A 20,487-nucleotide genomic window follows, 5' to 3' on the forward strand; every position below is an offset into this window, starting at 1 on the left:
GCTCCTGCGATCAGGGACCCCGCTGTGAATCGTACTTCGTAGCACATCGTTTGAAACTTTCTTTCGTCGTCCAGTGTCCCGCTGTGGCGGCATGATCGCATGGTGTGACAAAGGTGTGCACGATATTGTATACGATGTAAAGGGCGGAGGAGCTGGCTACGTAGGAGCGCTGAATTCTCCACCTCCCGTGTGCTGATTGGGCGGTACAATACTGTGCGCTCATTCGACAAAGGACTATTGTTCCCAGCGGATAAAACCGGAGCTCTCGAGCGCGCTATTCATTTCTCTCTGTAGCACGTGCTGTGAACAGAACTCCTAAATTCGCTGGATTCCCTGGACTTTTAACTACTAGACTTTTACCGCAAAAGGTATGTATAACGCTACAGCGTAGCATATGTTGCGCTTCAACGGGGATAAACGCTGGAGTGTGGTTGATTGTTCCTTTGAGTAGGGTAGGCCTGAGAACCTCAGGTACACAGCTGTTGCGTGGCCCAATTAATTAATCATTTTACAGATCGAGATGGTTGACTGCCCCATTTAATACCAGTAGTAACATATATAGTTATTAGATCAATGGTCAGAACATTGTTTTGTAAGCACGTGTATTTATTGTACGTTTGTTTTCTTTTTAGGAACTATGCTCACTTCCGATGAGAGTTCTGTTGTTGCTGCTGCCCTGGTGTTTGAGGCAGCACGTCTCCAAGAGGAGAGACGTCCTAAACGAAAACGTCGCATGTGGACCCGGAGCTGGCTGCAGAAAAGATCCACATTGTCACACATGGGTCTCATAAGAGAGTTACGTGACAATAACCCTCAAGATTTCCGAAACTACCTTCGGATGTCCGAGGAATCCTTCAAAATAATACTGTCTGCTGTTACGCCACTCATACAAAGGTGTGATACGCCGATGCGTGCAGCCGTGCCCGTGGAGGAAAGGTTGGCGGTGACACTGCGCTTCCTGGCAACAGGAAGGTCTCTTCAGGATTTGCAGTTTTCCGCAGCTGTTTCCAGACCTTTCCTGAGCGTTGTGATTCCGGAGACATGCGAGGCCATTGTGCAGAGCTTAAGGCATTATATGGAGGTACTACTATATTTTTTTGGCTGCTGTGTTATGTCGATATATTATACTAGCTATTGAACCCGTTCTACGCCCTGATGGTGAGCATTTCTATAGGTATGTGTTCTACATCCTATCATGTGCTGCTCCCATCCTGCGCCCCCATTCTGACATGTGCTGCTGTGATCCTGCGCCTCCATTCTGACATGTGCTGCTACCATTTTGCGGCTCCATTCTGATATGTGCTGCTCCAACCCTGCGCCACCCTTTTTTATTTGCTGCTCCCAACGTAATTTTATTGATTATATAATTTAGATATATTGTTTAGCACCCCCTCTGAGTCACCGAAGCCATCTGATAAAATGGCTGCCTGCATACTCAGGGTTGTTGACTTTGTTATACCCATACTGCGCCTCATTCACTGTAGGATGTCCACATGAGAGTGTATGTGCATAATATATTTGACCTAATTTGTACATGTTTCCTTCTCATCTTGCAGTTTCCCAAGACGGCGGATGACTGGAAGAGGATTGCTTCCGATTTTGATGAGCTGTGGCAGTTTCCAAACTGCGGTGGTGCATTAGATGGAAAGCATGTGCGCATCACGCAACCAGCCAACTCTGGATCCTTTTTATTCAACTACAAAGGATATTTCAGTGTGATCCTCATGGCCCTTGTCAATGCAAACTATGAGTTTGTCGATGTGGATGTTGGCATGAATGGTCGAGTCTCCGACGGTGGTGTTTTTGAACACACTTCATTTGGGGAAAGCTTGAGGAACAATGAACTGCTGTTGCCACTAAATGAAGACACAAAAGCAAACCTAAATTTTGTCTTCATCGCTGATGAAGCTTTCCCTCTTCATCCACATTTGCTGAAGCCATTTGCACAGAGAACACTCACACCGGAGCGCAGAATCTTTAATTACCGGTTGTCGAGGGCCCGTCGTGTGGTTGAAAATGCCTTTGGGATAATGGCAAATCGGTTTAGAGTGTTCCACACAGCTATCAACTTGAAGCTGCCGTCTATAGACTTTGTGGTTTTGGCATGCTGTGTGCTCCATAATTTCCTGAGACGTCATGATACGAGCTCCTATTCTCCTCCTTCGTTTATTGATGCAGTGGACACAAGAACCGGAGATATTGTGCCCGGGGAATGGCGTACACAACCTGATAATTTTACAGCTCTTCAAGCTCTTGGATCTGGCAGACAGGCAGACGATGCAAGGGACTGTCGCGAAAAATACTGTCAGTACTTTAATGGTTCTGGAGCTGTACCCTGGCAGGATCGCGCCGTATAAAAAAAATTTTTTTTTTGCTTTGCTGTCATATAAACCTCTCTAAATAACTTTAAATGTGATGCCTATAAAATGGTGCTGTTAACCCTTATAGCTTGGTAAACATTAAAGAAATAATGCGAAGATTTTTGGTTTTTTTGGAACACTTTCTTGGTTTTAAATTATTTTACAACAAAATATAACATAACCCCCCCCCCCCAAAAAAAAAAAATTATCTCCGGCCCAAGAGGTGTCGCAGCGTCACGCCCTGCTGCTCCACTTGACTCTGGAGGAGCGCTGCTGTCTGCTGCAGGAGCGCTGCTGTCCGCTCCAGTCGCAATTGTCTCGCCAGGAGCTCTCTTACGGTGGGCGGTTCTGTGGATAGAAGAGGTTGGAGAACCAACGTTGATTCCACTGAAAATACATCTCGACCTCTGGGGCAGGACCAAATTTTCTGTGTTGTAAATTTCTATTTGGTCTGGCACCACAGGGCGATGTAAATTTTATTAAATTTTACAGTTTTAGTTGTCTATGGTGACATCCAGCAGAAAACCACTCGCATTATCTTGATACTTACGGAGAAGGGACGCCGGTTCCTCATTGCCAGAACCAGAGCTGCTAATGTCCCATCCCAGCGATCTGGCCTCTGCTGCAGCACCTAAAAGGAAATAATAACAGATCTGGTTAACTATGGAACACGCCGTTGGGAAGCGCTCACTGTTTTGGTCACTTACGTATGTTAGCTTCTGGGGAGAATGCCGCTGACCCGGGGGAGGAAGAGGAGTGTCGAAAGGGAGGTGTTGAGGGTGGTGTAGGGGTGCGAGGCCGTCTGCTGTCTGGTGGTGGCGTGGTAGGCCGCTGGGTCATTACTGCGTCTGTAATGTATTCAAATATTTCCGCTACCCTCTTATGTCCCGTATGCAGTTGGAAAACTGTAATCTATGATTGTTAACTTACGTGACGTCACGGACTGTGGGCTCCCGCTGGTGGTGGATGCTGTGGTGCTGCTGGCAATGGCAGGTACCTGTTGCCGCCGCTGTCTCTCTACACAGAAAGTTAACAAACGCAATCTTTAAAAACACATGTAGAGTGCTGCAGATCAAAGCTAACAATATACTGAAACATAAAATTTATATCACACTTCACAGGGGTGCGAGGGTGCATGGTCGCAACAGATGGTGGAGGCGTGGTAGGCCGCTGGGTCATTACTGCGTCTGTAATGTCTTCAAATATTTCAGCTACCCTGTTATGTCCCGTGTGATGTTAAAAAAAAAAAGCAATAAATGATTGTGAACTTACGTGATGTCCCGGACTGTGGGCTCCCACTGGTGCCTGAAGATGGGGTACTGGTGGCAATGGTGGGTCTGACTTGCCGCCGCTGTCTCTCTACACCTAAAGTAAAGAATCACAATGTTTACACACAAATGTTGAGTGCTGCAGATCAAAGCTTACAATATACTCAAACATAAAATAGAGATCACACTTTACAGGGGTGCGATACTCAGACATGTATGTGGGCTCTGGTGTTCAATGGTCTTCCTGTCTTTGGAAAACGTATTATTTCATCAGTAGGCCAACCTCCTCCGTTAATATTTATGGGAAATTGAGAAAGTAAAAATTATGGACATCTTAATAATTTAAAGATGGTGGTTGAGATTAGGGAACCCGACAAGTTTTCTCACGGACAACGCATATTCTGCTTGGAAAATAACTAAATTTTAACAAAACGGGGCATGTGTTTTAATGCATTTGAGGTCACGTTGGCAACCATGAGCGCAAGCCTCCCTCCCAAACCCCCCCCCCCCTCCTGACAGCATGCATCTCCCAATTCCCCCATACTAGTACTTGCCTCGCCTTGCCTCCGTACGCAACTCAGCAAACATTTGTGGCGTTTTATAGCGGAGGTCAGCCCATTTTTTACGCAGCTGAAGCTGACTGCGGCAGACGCCAAACCTCCTCTCCATCATTCTTGTTATGTGGCCAAGCACTTCTCGCTTGTGGATGTGTGGGTGGGCAGGGCGGCTCTCCAGACCTTCGTAATCCATGGCATCCATCTGAGTAATAAAAAAAAGGATTTCTGGCTGCCCCAGAGGAGCAGAACGCATTCTCGCCGCCATTTTAGATGGAATGACCCTGAACAGCAACGCCCAGAGGAGGAGCAGCGCTCCGCCGTCCTGCCGCGCGATTGGCATCGCAATAGCGTTGCCGTTTATGAACAGCGTCACATTTGTGACGACTGAGCGTTACGAAAGGAACGCACATAGTAAATGCCGTTCGAAGGATCGTTATATAACGCCGGAGCGGCACGTAATGTACGCTCGTGGTCTATGACGGCGTGATGACGTACAGCGTTCCTGCGTGCCTGCCCTAGCTTGTTTTTGTCCCCTGACATCGTGATAATGGCTGCCAGTCGCCGTGGTCCACCTATGGGCATCCCAGAGCTCAAGTTCCTTATTGGAACAATGGATAGGATGCAGTATGAAACCACAGGGATGGTGCTGCACCGCAACCAGCACAAGGAGGAAGTTGTCCGTGTGGTGTCTGAGGGCCTCAGGAAGCGGTTTGGGATAACTCGCAGCAAGGCCCAGATAGTGAAAAAATGGGGCGATCTCAAGTCCAAAAGCCCAGCGCGCCTGCAGGAGCTTCGCAAGGAGATTCGCAGAGGTTAGTACTCAGGTACCCAAAAGTATGTGGCACAGCTATGGGGCAGTTTGAACGTTGCAGAGCCACTATGTGCCACAGCTATGGGACAGTTTGAACGTTGCAGAGCCCCTATGTGCCACAGCTATGGGACAGTATGAATGTTGCAGATCCACTATGTGCCACACCTATGGGACAGTTTGAACGTTGCAGAGCCACTATGTACCACAGCTATGGGACAGTATGAACGTTGCAGAGCCACTATGTGCCACACCTATGGGACAGTTTCAACGTTGCAGTGCCACAGCTATGGGACAGTTTGAACGTTGCAGAGCCACTATGTGCCACACCTATGGGACAGTATGAACGTTGCAGAGCCACTATGTGCCACAGCTATGGGACAGTATGAACGTTGCAGAGCCACTATGTGCCACACCTATGGGACAGTATGAACGTTGCAGAGCCACTATGTGCCACACCTATGGGACAGTTTCAACGTTGCAGTGCCACAGCTATGGGACAGTTTGAATGTTGCAGAGCCACTATGTGCCACAGCTATGGGACAGTATGAACGTTGCAGAGCCACTATGTGCCACAGCTATGGGACAGTATGAATGTTGCAGAGCCACTATGTGCCACACCTATGGGACAGTTTGAACGTTGCAGAGCCACTATGTGCCACAGCTATGGGACAGTATGAACGTTGCAGAGCCACTATGTGCCACACCTATGGGACAGTTTCAACGTTGCAGAGCCACTATGTGCCACAGTTATGGGACAGTTTCAACGTTGCAGTGCCACAGTTATGGGACAGTTTGAACGCTGCAGAGCCACTATGTCCAACAGCTATGGGACAGTATGAACGGTGAAAAGTACTATGTGGCACAGCTAACTGCTGACCGAACTTTTTTTTTCCTTCACAGAGGCAAAGAGACAGCGCCGCCGTAGACACGAGGCATCACACACCGCCTCTGAAGTCCCTGAGCCCTCCGGGTCAAAGACAACTGATCCTAGTAGGTTCCCACAATAATGTGATTTGGATTTGGTTGCAGGTCCCCTCCTCCCCACACCCCCGGCAGCCAGTGTTGCCATATATGCTAACAGACCTTTTTTTTTTTTTTCCTTCACAGAGGCAAAGACACAGCGCCGCCGTAGCGACGAGGCTTCTCACACCGCCTCTGAAGTCCCTGAGCCCTCCGGGTCAAAGACAACTGATCCTAGTAGGTTCCCACAATAATGTGATTTGGATTTGGTTGCAGGTCCCCTCCTCCCCACACCCCCGGCAGCCAGTGTTGCCATATATGCTAACAGACCTTTTTTTTTTTTTCCTTCACAGAGGCAAAGACACAGCACCACCGCCGCCACGAGGCATCCCGCACAGCCTCTTCTACATCTGTGCCCTCCGGTTCTACTCCTCCAGATCCTAGTAGGTTCCCACAATTATGTGATTTGGATTCAGTTGCAGGTCCCCTCTTCCCCCCCACCCCCTCCCCCGGCAGCCAGTGTTGCCATATATGCTGACAGACCTTTTTTTTTTTGGTTCCCTTCACAGAGGCAAAGAGACAGCGCCGCCGTAGCGACGAGGCTTCTCACACCGCCTCTGAAGTCCCAGAGCCCTCCGGGTCAAAGACAACTGATCCTAGTAGGTTCCCACAATAATGTGATTTGGATTTGGTTGCAGGTCCCCTCCTCCCCACACCCCCGGCAGCCAGTGTTGCCATATATGCTAACAGACCTTTTTTCTTTTTTTCCTTCACAGAGGCAAAGACACAGCGCCGCCGTAGCGACGAGGCTTCTCACACCGCCTCTGAAGTCCCTGAGCCCTCCGGGTCAAAGACAACTGATCCTAGTAGGTTCCCACAATAATGTGATTTGGATTTGGTTGCAGGTCCCCTCCTCCCCACACCCCCGGCAGCCAGTGTTGCCATATATGCTAACAGACCTTTTTTTTTTTAAATTTTTTTTTCCTTCACAGAGGCAAAGACACAGCGCCGCCGTAGCGACGAGGCTTCTCACACCGCCTCTGAAGTCCCAGAGCCCTCCGGGTCAAAGACAACTGATCCTAGTAGGTTCCCACAATAATGTGATTTGGATTTGGTTGCAGGTCCCCTCCTCCCCCCCCCCGGCAGCCAGTGTTGCCATATATGCTGACAGACCTTTTTTTTTTTTTTTTTCCCTTCACAGAGGCAAAGACACAGCACCACCGCCGCCACGAGGCATCCCGCAAAGCCTCTTCTACATCTGTGCCCTCCGGTTCTACTCCTCCAGATCCTAGTAGGTTCCCACAATTATGTGATTTGGATTCAGTTGCAGGTCCCCTCTTCCCCCCCACCCCCTCCCCCGGCAGCCAGTGTTGCCATATATGCTGACAGACCTTTTTTTTGTTTTGTTCCCTTCACAGAGGCAAAGAGACAGCGCCGCCGCCGACAGCAGAAGGCATTCGACACAGACTCAGATCCCGAAGTGCCCTCCGTGCCTCAACATCCTAGTAGGTTCCCACAATAAAGTTATTTTGATTTTGTTGCAGGCCCACTCTTTCACCCCCAACCCAAACACCCCCCCCAAGTCAGTTTTGCCCTTATATGCTGACTGTTATTTTTTTTTTTCCTTCACAGAAGCAAAGACACATCGGGAGACTACTGTGTTATTAATGTTATGTTTTTTGACCCACAGCTGTCGTCACTGTGAACAAGGAGGATCTTGAAGCCGGCATAGAAAAGCTAATCCACACTATGGCGCGTATTCAGGAGCAGCACAATGTGGCAATGGAGGAGCTGCAGAAGCTGCGGGACATGTGCCAGCAGTTGTAGGCGGGCCAATAAGACAGTTTTGGTTGTTACAATAAAAATATTTAGTTTAACTATCATTCCATTTTTTTTGTATTAGTTAACTGTACATGAATTTGTAACGTTAATTTGTGCCCTCATACAGTGCTGTGATCGAGACACACCAATCAAAAAGTAGTGATAGAATTTCTAATAAAAGCTTTTATTTGAAACATTATTTTAACAAGACAATAAAATAAAAAGGAATGTAAAAGAAGTTAGGAAATCACAAATTATGATACGACGATTGTTCCGGCTGAAAACTTTGGTGCCTGATGGGCGAAGCCATATGTGACGGTATTAGCGTGTAGGAGTTATTAGGGGGTGGCTGGCCGAAGTGGGAAACGTGAGCATTGTGTCGCATCGATGTCTGACACTGTGACCAACCATTGTAATTTGATGGCTCTGTCCGCTGTATTGGCCGGGAAGAGACCAAACAAGTGTTCTTGTCCAAATCCCCATCTGTACCCCTGTTTACTGCTTCCATAATCAGACGCTCTGCTAGTATTCTTTGGTTGTCGTCCATTTTGGCCAGTTTGTCAACCACATAGTGTCCAAACCCCTGCAACGCAGGGCTAACATTTCTTGTCAACACCTTCTTAGCAAGGCTCAATAGTTCATGTGAGGCGTCTGAGGTGGCTTTCCGTTTTCTTTGACCTTGCCTCGATTGAGTCCTGGCAGGTGCAGCCTCCACTAAATCTGTTGTCGTGCAGTCCAGTGAACAGTCCAGTGTACTCTCCTGCGCACTGTCATCCTGGGGGGGAAAAAAAAAACAAGTTATGAACCCGGCAACAAAAAGTTGTACCACCATAACCGCATCCAAACTATATATTCGTAGTAGGTAAAAAAAAAAGATTATAATATATTTTAAGCTTAGTAATATTCTTTAACCCTCCCTTTTATTTAATACTTTGAACTACACTGTTCTGACTGCTAGGGGAACCTGACGAAAATTTAATAGTCTAAATAGTCTCAACAAGAGTACATCGGCAGCTTGAAGCGATACTATTTTCTATATTGCTTAGATGGTATGGTTTAGATATATCGCCATTTCATACATATTAAGTTCCCCATATAATACTTGACTGCGACAGGGTTACTTATGTGTATATGTTTTTGTAACAACTTCAAACTGATGTGATAATCAGAAGTATAAAACATAAAATGCAGAGAAAAATTATGTAATTATAGGACACATTGGTGAACTTTCGTCCAAAGAGCTACTTACTTGTTGCCCTTGTGACTCCTGCTCGGCGTGGTTCTCCGAAACAATTTGTTCCACAGGTGCCAAGTTGCGAAGACACGTGGAAGTCCGTGGCACCTCTTGGTCCCTCAGAAAATTAAGATGTTCAAAATACCAAAGTTTTGGCACATAAACATCTTCAGTGGAAGCTCCGGACCTTGTAGTCTGAAGAACCTTGTTCAGCTCCTTCCTCCACACCGTGCGGAGCGCCTGGATTTTCTTTTTAATAACCGCTTCGTTTGCTGGCTCTTCTGGTGCATGACAATTGTAAAGCTCAATGAGCTTTAAGTAACCCTCCCTCCTCTTTTCCCTGTTACAATACTCAGGAGATTTGATTTTCCAGAGGCAGGGAAAAGACTGATAAATTTCGATGAAATCCCTGATGAACTCCACACGATTTGACATCTGAAAAATAAGTATAAAAAAAAAATTACATGGTTGACAAAGAGTCCTTTAAACAATACTTTTGCCAGTGTGCCAAACGCTTAACAACAGCAGCCACACAAAGCGCTCATGCCTACCATCGCTTCTTCCATCTGCCACGCCATAGGCCACCATAACCCAAAACAGTGTACCGCCCGCTTCCCTACAGCAGCCACACAAAGCGCTCATGGTGACCATACATTGTACCATCTGCCACGCTGTAGCTCACCAGACACAACCGGTCATAACCAGTCACAACAGCGTACCATCCGCATCGCTTCAGCGGCGGAACGAAGCGGTCATGCCGACCAAACTGCGTCCCATCTACCACGCTGTAGCCCACCAGTCACGACCAGTCACAACCAGTCACAACAGCGTACCATCCGCATCGCTACTTCCATCTGCCACGCCATAGGCCACTACCGCCCGCTTCCCCACAGCAGCCACACAAAGCGCTCATGGTGACCATACATTGTACCATCTGCCACGCTGTAGCTCACCAGACACAACCGGTCATAACCAGTCACAACAGCGTACCATCCGCATCGCTTCAGCGGCGGAACGAAGCGGTCATGCCGACCAAACTGCGTCCCATCTACCACGCTGTAGCCCACCAGTCACGACCAGTCACAACCAGTCACAACAGCGTACCATCCGCATCGCTACTTCCATCTGCCACGCCATAGGCCACTACCGCCCGCTTCCCCACAGCAGCCACACAAAGCGCTCATGGTGACCATACATTGTACCATCTGCCACGCTGTAGCTCACCAGACACAACCGGTCATAACCAGTCACAACAGCGTACCATCCGCATCGCTTCAGCGGCGGAACGAAGCGGTCATGCCGACCAAACTGCGTCCCATCTACCACGCTGTAGCCCACCAGTCACGACCAGTCACAACCAGTCACAACAGCGTACCATCCGCATCGCTACTTCCATCTGCCACGCCATAGGCCACTACCGCCCGCTTCCCCACAGCAGCCACACAAAGCGCTCATGGTGACCATACATTGTACCATCTGCCACGCTGTAGCTCACCAGACACAACCGGTCATAACCAGTCACAACAGCGTACCATCCGCATCGCTTCAGCGGCGGAACGAAGCTGTCATGCCGACCAAACTGCATCCCATCTACCACGCTGTAGCCCACCAGTCACGACCAGTCACAACAGCGTACCATCCGCATCGCTACTTCCATCTGCCACGCCATAGGCCACTACCGCCCGCTTCCCCACAGCAGCCACACAAAGCGCTCATGGTGACCATACATTGTACCATCTGCCACGCTATAGCTCACCAGACACAACCGGTCATAACCAGTCACAACAGCGTACCATCCGCATCGCTTCAGCGGCGGAACGAAGCGGTCATGCCGACCAAACTGCGTTCCATCTACCACGCTGTAGCCCACCAGTCACGACTAGTGTTGAGCATTCCGATACCGCAAGTATCGGGTATCGGCCGATACTTGCGGTATCGGAATTCCGATACCGAGATCCGATATTTTTGTGATATCGGGTATCGGTATCGGAAGTGTAAAATAAAGAATTAAAATAAAAAATATTGTTATATTCACCTCTCCGGCGGCCCCTGGACATCAGCGGGAGGATCCGGCGTCCGGCACGGCTTCTTTCTTCAAAATGCGCGCCTTTAGGACCTGTGGTATGACGTCCCGGCTTCTGATTGGTCGCGTGCCGCCCATGTGACCGCGACGCGACCAATCAGAAGCCGCGACGTCATTCCTCAGCTAAAGTCCTAGAATGAGCGCCTTCTAGGACCTGAGGAATGACGTCGCGGCTTCTGATTGGTCGCGTGGCGGTCACATGGGCGGCACGCGACCAATCAGAAGCCGGGACGTCATTCCACAGGTCCTAAAGGCGCGCATTTTGAAGAAAGAAACCGTGCCGGACGCCGGATCCTCCCGCTGATGTCCAGGGGCCGCCGGAGAGGTGAATATAACAATATTTTTTATTTTAATTCTTTATTTTACACTTTAATATGGATCCCAGGGCCTGAAGGAGAGTTTCCTCTCCTTCAGACCCTGGGATCCATGAGGATACATTCCGATACTTGATGTCCCATTGACTTGTATTGGTATCGGATATCGGTATCGGCGATATCCGATATTTTTCGGGTATCGGCCGATACTATCCGATACCGATACTTTCAAGTATCGGACGGTATCGCTCAACACTAGTCACGACCAGTCACAACAGCGTACCATCTGCCACATTGTAGCCCTCCAGTCACAACAGTGTACCATCCGCTTCGCTTCAGCGGTGGAACGAAGCACTCATGCCGTCCATACAGCGTTCCATCCACCACGCCCAAGCGGTTTACATACCTCGAAGCAGCGGTGCAAAGCGTGGTATATTCAGCGAAGTACAAAATTCCAATGTCCAGGTCCACCAAGTGTCCAAGTACGAAGTGAAGAAAGGAAATTTTGAAAGCAGTGAGGTGGCATTGGGAACAATAGCGCTCAGGTGACAAATTTTCCAACCAATTGTGTGCACAGAACCTTTGGCCTATCAGCACACTAGCTAGTAGCACAACACGCCCCCAGTGAACAACGTCACGCACAGATTATGCAAAATTTGCTCTGAATCGTCGTGTGTGACACGACCGTACGACTGTCCCATACGACTTCTACATCGCAAATACGTCATGAATTTATCGCTTCAGCGCCGTGCATCGTGTAGTGTGACCGCAGTCTACGATGTTTGAAACGATAATTAAGTGACGATGCAACGTCACAAATCATGCCGTCGTAGCGATCAAAATTGCACTGTGTGACGGTACCCTAAGTCTGTTGGAAGGAAACAATGTGGCAGAAAACGCTGTACAACGAGAAGAGGAGACCGGACCCTGAGGAAGATTGTGGAGAAGGACCAATTCCAGACCTTGGGGAACCTGAGGAAAGAGCCACCGTGCACAGGCGTGTGCAGGAAATGGGCTACAGGTGCCGCATTCCCCAGGTAAAGCCACTTTTGAACCATAAACAGCGGCAGAGGCCCCTGACCTGGGCTACAGAGAAGCAGCACTGGACTGTTGCTAAGTGGTCCCAAGTACTTTTTTCTGATGAAAGCAAATTTTGCATGTCATTCGGAAATCAAGGTGCCAGAGTCTGGAGGAAGACTGGGGAGAAGGAAATGCCAAAATGCCTGAAGTCCAGTGTCAAGTACCCACAGTCAGTGATGGTGTGGGGTGCCATGTCAGCTGCTGGTGTTGGTCCACTGTGTTTCATCAAGGGCAGGGTCAATGCAGCTAGCTATCAGGAGATTTTGGAGCACTTCATGCTTCCATCGGCTGAAATGCTTTATGGAGATGAAGATTTCATTTTTCAGCACGACCTGGCACCTGCTCACAGTGCCAAAACCACTGGTAAATGGTTTACTGACCATGGTATTACTGTGCTCAATTGGCCTGCCAACTCTCCTGACCTGAACCCCATAGAGAATCTGTGGGATATTGTGAAGAGAAAGTTGAGAGACGCAAGACCCAACACTCTGGATGAGCTTAAGGCCGCTATTGAAGCATCCTGGGCCTCCATAACATCTCAGCAGTGTCACAGGCTGATTGCCTCCATGCCACGCCGCATTGAAGCAGTCATTTCTGCCAAAGGATTCCCGACCAAGTATTGAGTGCATAACTGAACATTATTATTTGATGGGTTTTTTGTTTGTTATTAAAAAACACTTTTATTTGATTGGATGGGTGAAATATGCTAATTTATTGAGACAGGTTTTTTGGGTTATCAGGAGTTGTATGCCAAAATCATCAGTATTAAAACAATAAAAGACCTGACAAGTTTCAGTTGGTGGATAATGAATCTATAATATATGAAAGTTTAATTGTAATCATTACATTATGGTAAATAATGAAATTTAACACTATATGCTAATTTTTTGAGAAGGACCTGTAAATATAGGTCTGTGCGTAGGTGTCCGTTTCCATAAATATGGGACTCCTCCCTCTTGGCTACATACAGGTTAGCAAAACTGGTGGCAAAGTGTGTCCCCATCACAGTTCCCCATGTCTGCAGAAAAAATTAACAAAAAAAGAAGAGAATGTCCAGCTTCACTGAATCCGTAAAAAAGAGTTTTCTTTATTCACAAACTTTAAGCATAGAGGATACAGACTTCAGCACAAACCATATGGGTAAGAATCTCAACGCGTTTCTGGAGACTAAGCTCCCTTAATCATGAAAAAAAATTTACCCTCATACATAAAATAGTTATGTTGTGTAATGAATGTAATACATTCCTGGATGGATTGGATTTGGTTATCCGTGTACACTCCAAATTTGTGAAGGAAATACTCTGCCGCCTGGCACCCGTTCTCTTGATTGATGACAGTCTATAGGGACTTAATGTCCAAAGTGACCAGAAAGTAAATGGAGTTCCAGTCTATTGTTTCCAAGACTTGTAGAACATGGCCTGTATCTTTAAGATATGCTGGCAGTAGAGGCATTCACTTTTGTAGGTGGGTATCTACATACCGGGACAAGTTGGCCGTGAGGCTATTGATGCCGGAGATGATTGGTCTCTTTGGTGGGTTTGTTATGCTCTTATGGAGCTTAGGTACATGATAGAAGATCGCTATGTTTGGGTTGTGATTCGTTATAGACTGGAACTCCTTTTTGTTTAAAATGCTGAGAGATTTACATCTCGTTGATAGGATATTCAATTTCTTAATGTAATATGAGGTTGGGTCACTTTTCAATTTCTTACATGTGATCCCATCACTTAGAAGCCTTTCTGCTTCATTTTGGTACATCCTGCGGCTCAGAACCACAATTCCCCCACCCTTATCTGCCGGGCAAACAATTATGTCATTGTTTATTTGCAAGTTCCTCAAGGATATTCTTTCCTGATGATTCAAATTGTGAGATATGTAAATAGATTTTTTAAACTTTTGCAATTTTCCAATGTCTGCCGTAACTAATGCGTCGAAGGTGTGAAATGCATTTGAATACTCCTGCAAGGGATTAAATGAAGAGGGATTGGCCAACATGGTATGAATATACTTGGAATTTACCTGAGTATTATTTCTCATCGCTATTTGTTCTTTTTTCATGAAATACTTTTTTAATGCCAAATTCCGTAGATATTTCTTCATGCTAATATATAGATTAAATGGTTTTGCGGTAGTGGTGGGAGCAAACTGAAGCCCTTTCTGTAACAGGGCAATCTCGTTGTTTGTTAGTTGGTGCGAGCTTAAGTTGTATATCTTTTGGGTATTTTCTTTGGAGAGTTTCCCTCCCCTCTTGCTTCTCTTGGTTTTGCAGTTCTTACCCGGAAAAAATCCCTCTTGATTGATGAATGGGCAATCAACCCCCTTGTTTGTTTCTGTGTTGTGGAAGGAATTTTATTGACCTATTGAAGCGCAATGTAAGCATGAAACAATCATTGTCTGTATTTGCTCCACTGTTTTATCTACCTGCTGTGTTGTATGATGATGCCACAATAAAGGATTTTGTTGCACGGGACAGTATGTGCAAATCCGCTTTCTTTTCTATGGATCTATTTGCAGAAGACAATCTGTTTTCAACATCAGCTTTTTTACAGATGGTGTTATGTTTGCATCAAGAATTTGTTGAAATTTAATTTAATCTATTCTTTCCTCTACACTTGAAATTTTCCCCATGCCATTGGCGGCAACGCAACCCCAAAGCATGATTGATCTACCTCCATGCTCATTGGTTGGCAAAATGTTCTTTTCCTGAAATTCTGTGCCCTTTTTTCTCCATGCGTGCCATTAATCATTGTGACCAAAAAGTTCTATTTTAACCTCAAGGTTTCCAAAATGCATCAGACTTGTTTAGATGTTCTTTTGCATTCTTCTGACGCTGAATATTATGGTGAGGATGCAGAAGAGGTTGTCTTTTGATGACTCTTCCATGAAGGCTATATTTGTGCAGGTGTCTCTGAAGAGTAGAACAATGTACCACAACTCCAAAATTTGCTAAAGCTTTCTTTAGGTCTTTTGCAGTCTAGCGGAGGTTCTGAGTTGCCTTTCTAGCAATTCAACGAGCAGCTGTTCCTGAAATTTTGTTTGGTACTCTAGACCTTATCTTGACCTCTACTGTTCCTGTTAATGGCCATTTCTTAATTACATTTTGAACTGAGGGAAGGGCAACTTGGAAAATGTTTTGCTATCTACTTATAGCCTTCTCCTGCTTTGTGGGACTCCACCATTTTCAGAGTGCTAGGCACCTGCTTAGAGGAACTCATGGCAACTGTTTTTTGGCACAAGGTTACAGGAGGCTGGGTTTTTATAAAGCTGGGAAATATGCATCACCTGTCCTTTCCTTACAATGATACTGAACAAGCCATAACCCTAACAGGCTAATTGAACTCTGAAACCTTGTTCAAAGTTATCTGAGCCCACAAACATCCATGGGTGCCCGAACTTTGGCACCGGTTCATTTTCCTTTCTGTAATTTTTTTTCTTTTTGCCTAAAATACGAAGGAAATGTGTTATCTATAACTTTATGTCTTTTAGAGCTCATTTAATCTTCAACTTGCTTAACTGTTCACAATGACACTACTCATGACAAGGGGTGCCCAAACTTTACAAGTCACTCTACAATTCATCCAGATAAACAATCAATCTCTCATATGGTGGTGTCGCACAGAAAAATCTAAATGTTATGTTTCTTGGAAGAAGGTTAAAATTAGAGATGAGTAAATATGTTCCGAAAACGATTGCCAAATCCGAATATGCCATATTTGTGCCATATTCATACAATATTGGTGCCATATTTACATTTGAGGATCATTTTTGAACATATTTGCTCATCTGTACTCCAATTGACTCCAATGGCGTTTGACTATGTTCAGTGAATATTGCAAATATGGCGATCGAAATCTGAACTGATTATTGGAATATTCGTTCATCTCTAGTAAAGATGAAACCAAAGTGTAAAAATGAAAAATTCAATAAGTTAATTAGTCATGTCTTGCACTTCCTGTTAGTAAAGTCCTCTCAGCGGTTGATAGAGGAACATGTGACCTCTAATTAAAGCACAGCTTTCCCATATACAGTGTTTTCTGTTTCTGAAGGCTGAAGAACTGGTCTGGTCAAATGTTCCTCCAATTATTTGATCAGGTTAATTATTCTTATATTTTGATAGATCTGACTTTTCCGGATGTGGCGACATCACATATGTATATATTTCTTAATTTTACTTTTATTTTTAATGGGGAAAAGGAGGTTGATTTGAATTTTGATCTTTTTAAATTTTTATTATATTTTTAAAACTTTTTTCTTTGTACTTTACAGTGGAGCTGTCTGTAATTTTTATTGTAGCTACACTTCAACTGTAAGAGAAAAAAATTTATTGTTTGATTTTTACATAATTAATTTGCGTTTTATTACATGAAATAAGTATTTGATGCAATAGAAAAACAGAACCTAATATTTATTACAGAATCCTTTTTTTGCAATTACAGAGGTCAAACGTTTCCTGTAGTTCTTGAACAAGCTTGCACACACTGCAGCAGGAATTTTGGCCCACTCCTCCATACAGATCTTCTCCAGATCTTTCAGGTTTTGGGGCTGTCACTGGGCAACATTGAGTTTCAACTCCCTCCAAAGATTTTCTATTGGGATCAGGTCTGAAGACTAGATAAATTATTCCAAGACCTTGAAATGCTTCTTACGGAACCACTACACAGTGTTGCCCTGACTGTGTGTTTCGGGTCATTGTCATGCTCATTGAGCCATAGCAGTCGTGCTATCCCCTTTGCAGAAAAGCACCCCCAAAGTATTATGCTTCCCCCACCATTCTTCATGGTTGTGACAATGTTCTTGGAGTTTTACTCATCTTTCTCCCTCCAAACATAGTGAGTGGAGTTGATACCAAAAAGTTCTATTTTGGTCTGACCACTTGACCTTTTCCCATGTTTTCTCTGGATTATCCAGATGGTCATTAGTGAACTTCAAATGGGCCTGGGCATGTGCTGGCATGAGCAGGGGGACCTTGCATGACCTGCAGGATTTTAATCCATGGTGGTGTAGTGTGTCACTAGCATTAAAGTTTGAAACTGTGGTCCTAGCTTTCTTCTGGTCATTGGACAGGTCCTCCTGTGTAGTTCTGGGCTGATTCCTGATCTTTGTCAGAATAATTAATTCTTACCCCACGAGGCGAGATCTTCCATGGAACTTCAGACCAAGGAAGATTGTGTTTCTTCCCTTTTGTAATAATTGTGCCAACAGTTGTTGCCTTCTCACCAAGCTACTTGTCTTCTGTCTTGCAGCTCATTCCAACCTTGTGCAGGTCTACAATTTTGCCCCTAGTGTCCTTAGACAGCTCTTTGGACTTAGCCATGGAGGATAGGTTAAAGTGTCAATGTTTGAGTCTGCGGACAGGTGCCTTCTATACAGGTAACAAGTTCAAAAACATGCAATTAATACAGATAATAAAGGCAGAGTAGTAGGGCTTCTTAAAGAAAAACTAACAGGTCTCTGAGAGCCAGAATTCTTGCTCGTTGATAGGTGATCAAATACTTGTTTCATGCAAAAAATCTAATTTAATTATTTAGAAACCATACAATGTAATTATTTTCTTTTCTCAGATTCTGTCTCTTACAGTTGAAGTGTACCTACGATAAAAAATACAGACCTCTCCATTCTTTGTAGATGGGAAAACATGCAAAACCATCAGTGTATACTTTTTTACCCACTATAATTAGGGGACCTGTATGTATAATTGTCTGATTGCTTGCTCTATATATTGCAAAAGCAGAGTATTTCTGCATATAGTGAAAATCAGTGTCATAAAATCACAGTGTCATTTGAAGTCTGGACACAGGCTGGATTTGAGTGAGCTCTGCAGTGGCAGACATGAAGGTCTTCAATAGACCCCCAGCTGTCAAAGCAACCCATCAGAAACCCTCAATTGCATCACCGTTTCGCAGAAGGGCCCATAAAATGATGTCAGCGCTATTAATGCCACTGCCAGAGTTTAGCAGCAGCATTTAGCGGGTAAACAGTTGTGGGTTGAGCTGTGCTTCACCTACGGATGATACAGGCAGGTAGTAATATAACATCAAATCATTTTAGAAGCTCCATTCTGCCTTTTGTGTTTACTTCTCACAAATTACACAATTGATGAATAATATCTATTCATTTAAAAAACAAGTAAATATGTTTTCTGTAATTTACTGAAAAACATATCAATCACAGAAATAAGAATAAAAATGCTCATAACAATATGTAGTGATATGAACTTGAATAAAGGTAATCCTCTGAATAACAAAAACACATGGTATGTTTAAATCTCTTATGTAACCACATGCTGATATTTCTGTTATATAATCTTCTGTTAAAGTCGTCCACATCGTCCTGGTAACCAATCCAATAAAAGGCTAATAGTTTCAGAATTTTAATGGCTTTGCTATTCTGTTATTTACTATAATTATCTCTCTGCCGTAGAGTTTGTACCTCGTCTATGTGGACTTCTGCAGCATATCCCTTGCGTATGGTGCTGTCTTATGTATGTACATATGTTTGAATTTGTGGATTCAGCATCATAAAAAAATATAATGAAGCAAACAGTGCTTTCTTTAGTAATAAAGCTGAAATTGTCTATTAACTGTTCCTTATACATAATACCTCAATTAAATAACTTATTTGATCTTCTTTAGGCTATATTCACACAATGAGGTTTTGGTGAGCTTTAGATGTTGCCGAATTGCCGAATGTTAGGTGTCGAGTTCCCGCCGCTGCACAGGGGGAATCAATGTAAAGACCGTTATGCTGTCGCTGCTCCAGAACAGAATACGGCACTGCTATGGATGACTCAGGGCACAATATGATATTAAACCAACTTTTCTTTATAACTTATGCAAAAAATGACAGCATTTTCTCTCCCAACACAATATGGGCCACAACAGCCACAATTCACAGAATACAAGTTATGCAGCCTGAGAGACCCCAAGTGCCAGCTTCACAGACAGGAATCAGAATACCCCACAACTATACCACTCCCTCCCTTATCTGTAACGGGCCTACACGGGGTAATACTGTGCCTGTGACACGTGGTCCTCTCAGGAATACAATCTTACATCCGCCTCCCGCCTAATTTACAATAAATCACGGGTACCCGTTTTTTCCCAACATATATATATCACAGTATATACTCAATGTATACGCCGTGCACCGTCTTATTGTTGAGTGCTCAGAGTGTACTCTTTTGCAATATATGCTTCAATGGTAAATAACTGAATTTGTTATACAGGTGTCCAGCAGCGGATTAAATAGGTATTTGAGCCACCAAATCTTCTGATGCAGATCCAGATAAAGTTCACAAATAATTCTAGGAATATCCCATAGCCAGAATCGTGAAGCGCAGGAATCCACATAGTGTCTATTAGTTATCAGGCAATTCTTAATACAAGACTGTCCTTAATTAGGCTGTGATTCCTATCTAGCTATCCCTAGCTAACTACTCAGTTGGTGACTGGTCACACTTCTCTGTTTACTCACAAGAATAGCTTTCTTGAAGTCACACAGTCCCAAAACAGGAATGCCTTAAGATCTGGATTCTCCACTCTCCATCACTGCGCTGCTTCTTCTCAAACGCCCAGAAACTCTCTCTGAGGTAACTGTCCTGTTTCCAGAATCTTCTTGTCTTTAACTCATGGGTGACCTCAGGTGGCTGAACAAAATTACTGCAACAACATTGTAATTATCTTGCCTATTACTCAAGGGTGACCTCCGGTGGCTGAACACAGGTACTGTATCAACACCATTTATGATAGAAAAAAGACATCACCACTTTACAGTAACCAATCCAATAAAAGGCTAACAGTTTCAGAATTTTAATGGCTTTGCTATTCTGTTATTTACTATAATTATCTTTCTGCCGTAGAGTTTGTACCTCGTCTATGTGGACTTCTGCAGCATATCCCTTGCTTATGGTGCTGTCTTATGTATGTACATATGTTTGAAGTTGTGGATTCATCATAAAAAAATATAATGAAGCAAACAGTGCTTTCTTTAGTAATAAAGC

The 20,487-nt window shown here is 44.8% G+C and overlaps 1 long non-coding RNA gene across 1 annotated transcript; it reads right to left on the reverse strand.

Annotated features, from left to right (window-relative positions):
• Positions 1–3,099: 3,099 nt before the first annotated feature.
• Positions 3,100–4,079, reverse strand: LOC138667630 (uncharacterized). Its single transcript, XR_011318867.1, has 3 exons — positions 3,633–4,079; positions 3,291–3,377; positions 3,100–3,208 (listed from the first exon to the last, which is right to left on the reverse strand). It is a non-coding gene; the product is annotated as an uncharacterized lncRNA (long non-coding RNA).
• Between the last annotated feature and the right edge of the window lie 16,408 nt (positions 4,080–20,487).

This window comes from Ranitomeya imitator, chromosome 2, assembly GCF_032444005.1.
Source record: "Ranitomeya imitator isolate aRanImi1 chromosome 2, aRanImi1.pri, whole genome shotgun sequence".
NCBI classification, from domain to species: Eukaryota; Metazoa; Chordata; class Amphibia; order Anura; family Dendrobatidae; genus Ranitomeya; species Ranitomeya imitator.